The 6,402-nt window shown below is 34.8% G+C and overlaps 1 pseudogene across 1 annotated transcript; it reads right to left on the reverse strand.

Moving 5' to 3' along the window:
* Nucleotides 1–2,708: 2,708 nt before the first annotated feature.
* LOC143593183 (uncharacterized) lies at nt 2,709–5,497 on the reverse strand (annotated as a pseudogene). Its single transcript, XR_013146054.1, has 4 exons — nt 5,093–5,497; nt 4,824–5,003; nt 3,115–3,584; nt 2,709–3,046 (listed from the first exon to the last, which is right to left on the reverse strand). The product of XR_013146054.1 is annotated as an uncharacterized LOC143593183 (transcript).
* Between the last annotated feature and the right edge of the window lie 905 nt (nt 5,498–6,402).

The raw sequence follows: 6,402 nt of genomic DNA on the forward strand, positions 1-6,402 counted from the left end.
GTCAGTGTAAAGATGAAGGCAAAGATGTTTTTGCCATATTATTCTTCTTGTATACTTCCAGATCTGGAATTTTCTTGAACTTGTCCACTCACCAAGTTGTCCCCTCACCAACTTTCTAGATCTGAGAAATTTGACAACACAAAGTTTGGTAGGTTTTTCAAAAAGGTTTTTTGTATTTATTACTCTTCTTGGTCTCCAATAAACGGATCTAAAATATCGCAGATCTCAAGATTTTGAACATCCAAATCAGGTAGGTTTTATGGAAAACCCATCAGATCTGAAAGGATTTCTAGATCTATGAATATGGAACGTGACTATCGCTCAAACGAACCCAGATCTGAAAAAAGTCAGAGCCTGATCTGGTATATCTCACTTAGAAAAAACACAGATCTAAGGATTTTTCCTAATTTTGGTGGTATTTCTTCTTGTATACTTCCAGATCTGGAATTTTCTCGAAAGGAAAAATCATAGATCTGAGATATTGATGAACAGATCTGAGAACCGAGACGAAAAATAAAGAGTAATTCCTTGCTGTTCTAACAAAAACACGGATGACGCCAATGAAGAAACACGGATCCACTACCCAGGTATGGGTCCTGGATCCAATGAGTCAACAGGGTAAGAAACACGAATCTTCTCCCGCCTTGATCCAATAAGAAGAAGTTTTCTAATATAAGCAAGAGAGAAAATATGAAAGTAATAAGAATGAGTTGAAGACCTCAAGGACTATTTATATTCATCGCAATTAATGCGGCCATCTGGCTGACAGAAGAAAGAGAAAACGCGGGCCACAGGATAACTGACACGTCAGGCGGGAGATTCGAAAAAGCGTATACATGCTGTCAAGTGGACGATTTACACTTCCCATCAACCGTCGCTTATATTCTCTCTCTGCCACGTCATCAGTCACAGGACGATTTACACGTCCTGTGGACACATTTGATCCATGACCCATACCCGGGGAGCGGATCCGTGTTTCAACAACTAAATGATATTTTACAACTTGGTTTAAAAGCTATCTGGGTTGGTAAGACCCATGACCTGCTTATTTTTTTTAGTATAAAATTGGTTCTTAATTATAAATAATATTTAAAAAAAACGATTAGTATATCCCTGTTTTATAGGATTTTCAAATCAAATGTTTGGTGATATTAATATTTAATTTAATGAGATGTTATAACCCGTTTATGGGCTATTAGCGTTTGGGGAGACACATACCGTGAATTCGAGGCAAATGCATAAGAAATATTCATTTACAAATAAAACAATCTGGTTGATTAAGAGGATGTGAGAAACAAAAGAGAGCTTATAAAGGTTTCGTTCATATATATATTTAAGATTTAAGATTAAGATATGATAACACTACATAAACTCACAACAAAGTACGTTGGTGGTGTATCACGTGTATAAGAGGAAAAGATTAGTTAGGGCCCGAGGTGGCCACGACCCCCCTATTTTTTGCGTATTAGTGTAAATTTATTTGTTTTCGTCTGAATTACGTGTAAAAGCTGTTTTCGGCCAAACATTTGAGCCCGGCTTTCAATCGTTTGTAACTTTTGTATACATTTTGAGTCCCCCGTGTCTTAGTCCAAACTTCACCACTGACGTATATCATATGCACCGATAGATTTTTATACTATCATCTAAAATCTACTAGAATCCTTACTTTGTTCTATATTATAGATCACACTATTATTATCAATATAGAAGTTTGGCACCTAAAACTAACTGAAATTAAGCATAAGAGTAGTTCTAAAGTCTCTACACGACTTGTTAAGGTTAGGTTTGAGAGTTTCTTACGTGAAAGACATAATTGTCTCGTCCGGCTAACTCGTTTTTTTTATAATCTTTCAAACGATTTACACTGGGTGATAGGTAAGCAGGCAACAAGCTGCGTCAAAACCCCCTTTTGATTGACTTATCAGTAACAGGTAAGACGGTAGGGGTTGAATGAGCCAAACCGCTTGCAAACTAGAGATCAGATATTTAAAATGCTTGAAACGAGCAGAGTCTTATCAAGCCCGAGCCTCAAGTAGCGTTTGTTTAGCTATTGAACTCCAGCCTTGTTTAAGAAGTTTTTTAAGATTTGTCAAGCTTTGGGTATTTTTAAGTTTTTAACTCTTTTTAACCTTCTATGTGTTAATTAATATTAAGCCATGTTATGACTCGTTTAAGGTTATTGCTTTTGTCAATTTAGCTCAAGCTTAAACTTATGTATACGAGGTTACTGTTTTTGTCAATTTAGCTCGAGCTTTAACTTATGTATACGAGCTGAGAGCAAGCCCAAGAACATAGGCTTGAATTAGGCTCAGCTCAAGCTTCAGAAAAAAATAAAGAGCCAGCTCAAGCTTCAAAAAAAGACAAAGAGCCTAGCTCTAGTAACATAAGGCCTCATTTGCAACTACTTGATATTAGGATGAAAAAAATATTATGTCACAACTCACAACCTAGAAATACAAAGATATTATACTTGTATTTGTATTACACACTTATTTGCGACTAAAATAACCAAACGAAAATGGAAGATAGATGAGCTTTAACTGTTTCAAAGATTATATTTAATATTTTCTACCTTTATCAAAACTATATGATACCAAAACTTATATCCCCAAAACAATTTAATTTGTTAGAATAATTTGTTACTAGATTTAGTTTTTACAAAGTATGATCAACAAAGAGCTCCAATACTTCATTGCAAGAAGTGATCTTTTGACATTTGGGTAGATCCATCAAGAGGGTAGTTAATGACTTAATGGCCACATGGTCTATATGTGGGGTTAACCCATACCCTGATTTTGACCACTTGATGGTCCATGGGTAGCATTTACAATGTGGATTATGCACCTAGAGTTTCAACAAACATTCACACCTCATAAAGACAGAACACAACAAAAACAACAAACATGTACATATACACCAACTAGCATGTCCTTCACCCAAATTACAGAATCACAACTTACATAATAACGGCTTGCACCGGTCAAAACAGAAACTTAACTAGCTTTATTGACGCCGATAAGGTCCCGAAGTTGACACCAAATCCATCCTGTATATACACACGTTAAAACCAAAACAAAAACCCAAAGAAAATATTAATACTTTCAATTTAAATACCTAACGATTTGGTTAACAAAGGTGCTGATAAATGAGCAACCTTCGGTAGTGTCGGGTACGTGAGTGCACCGAGTATGAACCAATTCAGACTCAAGAGCGCAACCGCATCGGAAGCCGGTTTGTTCTTGATGGTTGAGAAAAACTGGACCACTCTTTAGTGACATCCCGACCACCACAAAAAGAGCGGTCACTAGTGGCATGCAAGGCTCTTGTGCTTCTCATATCACCATTCCAACCAATAGTGACAACATTGAACTAAAAACGCTTTGTGAAACCGCAAATTCTCGTTTTTGCCCAAAAGTATTGTCCAAATACATACTTTCATTAATGTTTTTCACGGAATCATTTGCATCCAATTTACCCTTGTTTAGATCATCAAAAACATCTTTGTGCATCAGAATGTCGGTGTCCCATTGTGATTTGCCATTAACTTTTTTTAGGCGGTGGTTTTCATCTTTAAGATCTTGCAACTGTAGAACAATGAAGAAATATTTCATAATAAATAATATACTGAACGCTTAACCTAAGTCTAGGCTTGTAAACGAACACGAACGGAACATGTTCGTGTTTGTTCGTATAACATTAACCGAACAAATGGTCGAACACAAACAACTAACTGAACAGGGTTTGCTTGTTTGTGTTCGTTCGTTAAGAAAATGAACTTCTTTGTGCTCGTTTATGTTCAATTGTTAACCATATAAATGAATAGTTCACGAACATAAACGAACAAACATAACTGAACATAGATGAATGAACATGAGCAAGTTAAAATCAATTAAAATTAAAACGTGAGTAACAATGTGTTGGGCCTAAAGTGCTATTAAAGCTATACTAAATTGTAGGGCTGTCCAAACTGCTCGCCGCTCGTTCGTCGTTCGCTCGAATTTTGCTCGAAAAATGCCCGTTCGTTTCGGCTCGGTTTGGAAGTGAGCCGTTCGGCTCGGTTCGGTTTAAAAGCAATCCAAGCACGAGCAATGCCTCGCTCGGTTTGGTTCGGTTCCTTTTGCTCGAATTACTTTTTATTTATTAGTTTTATATATAAACTTTATGTATATATATATAAAAGTATACTATTTTTTAAAGCTTTTAAAATTTTCCTCGTTTGTGTTGAATTCAAAGTTCAAATTTAAACCATAGCCACTCGTTTTATATATGTTTTGTTGTTATCTATGAGTTTTATACATTTTAAAGGTGAAAGTTTAAACAATTTAGAGTTGAAAGTCTTGAATTAATGATATTTTGAAGTTTTAGAAATTTAAAATTGGAAACTTTGTACGAAATCAAGCAAAACCAAACCGAACCAAGCCGCTCGGTTTCAAAACCAAACCAAGTTCAAGCATAAAGATATTACTCGTTTCTTTAAATTCAATCCGCTCGGTTCGGCTCGCTTTCAAACCAAACCAAGTATAAGCATGCCCGCGTTCGGTTCGGTTCGGTTCGGTTCGGTTCGTGAACAGCCCTACTAAATTGTAACGGAGCTAAAAAATTACATGAATATATTAACCACTGTAAACCGTAAACTAACGAACATAAACGAATTTAAGTGAACGAACATAGACATATGTTCAGGAGCATAAATGAACGAATGAGACATGTGTTCATGTTCGTCCCTTTATTAAAAAAAATAAAAAATCAGTGAACTTCCAACCAAACAGTAACGTTCGGTTTGTTTACAGGCCTACCAAAATCTGAAAATAATAAAATCGTACCTCGGTCTCCAACAGTTTAATCTTATGGATTGCTTCTTCATGTTCTTCTTCAAGTTCACTTAACATCATTTCCACCATATCATGCTCATTAACAGCAAATCTTATATGTTCTTGAAGTTCCTTTCTATCCCATGAAAGAGAATCTAATCTATCTTCTAATTCATATAACCGTGCTCGCAGCTGCATATAGTCTTTTTAACCATCACTTTCACATTACAATATTGCTAAAACTAAGTGTTATTAAAGATTTAAAGACATTAACTAATCACCTGTTTCTCACGGTGTAATGCAGCCAGAGCGCGTGCGGGTAAAGTAATTAAACACAAAGTCCAAACCACAAATCTCCAAAATATGCTAGCACTGAAGTGGATAAAAGCAGATAGAAACTCTACCCAAGTGTTTATAATTATAAAAGTTCCTCTCACACAAGCCATAAAAGATAGTTTAAAAAGTGAGAATGGCTTGAATAACATCGTACCCACAAGTTCAAGAGCCATATTTAACGACTATATTAATGGTTGATCAGCTAATTAAGCATTTACCATTTGCTTTGGAGTCAAAGGTTGCACCTTTAAGTTCAAGAATCTGCAGCCACATAGCCAAAAACATACATAATTACACAAGATAAGTTCTAAAAGTAAACTTTGTTGGCAATCAGGCCCAAGAACACGAAATTCGATCTTGGTTTTATTATAATTCTTGACACACCAATAGCGTAGCCTAAACCATCTATTTATACTAAAATAAACCATACTAATCCTACTCGAACTAAACATAAACTTAACTCCTAATTTCTAGATAAATCTAAACATTCAAACTATTAATTAAATCGTAAATAATTAAACTAAACTTGCCACGTTAATCCCCTCCACTTTCTTTTAACTCGTTTGAACTCGTTTCAAGATTATTTTCAACAAATTTAATATCTAGGGTTGAGTTATAATAAGAAAATTAGTTTTCCTAAGAAGGATAGTAAATAATCTTGTCCATTCATTTTAAAATTGAATGGTTAAGATTAAATTAGAGAGATCATAAAGTGTAAAATAAGGGTAAGGGCATTATAGGGATAACACATTTGTTGACTTTCTCTCTCCACATGCAAGGCACATGCCAAATAACCCCATCATTTTAAAACGCCCATAACTTTTTTATACGACATTTTTTTTTCAAAACAATTTCACCATAATAACGAGTATTTTTTTTATCTTTTATATGAGTACCATATTGCTATATAAAAATAAAAAAAAATTCGTGGGTTTTTTTCAAAGTGTGTTTTACCAAAATTGTGTTATACAAGTGTGTTTTATTGTTTCATAGTGTTTTTGGCATTGTGTTTTTTACATTGTGTTATTTAATTGTGTTTTACATTGTGTTTTTATTTTCATAGTGTTTTTTACATTGTGGTTTTCATAGTGTTTTATTTTCCGGCGAAATTTTCGAAGACTTTTCCGGCAAGATGGTGGCGGTGGGCGGTGGTTGTTGTAGGAGATGAGTGAAAATTTAAGTGGGTTTTAATTAAGTGGGTTTTTGAAATTAAATTAAGTGGGTTTCAATATTAAGGTAGTAGACTAAAATACCC

This window comes from Bidens hawaiensis, unplaced genomic scaffold, assembly GCF_021521415.1.
Source record: "Bidens hawaiensis isolate Kalapana, Puna unplaced genomic scaffold, B.hawaiensis_p1.1 tig00041783_1, whole genome shotgun sequence".
In the NCBI taxonomy this organism is placed as follows: Eukaryota; Viridiplantae; Streptophyta; class Magnoliopsida; order Asterales; family Asteraceae; genus Bidens; species Bidens hawaiensis.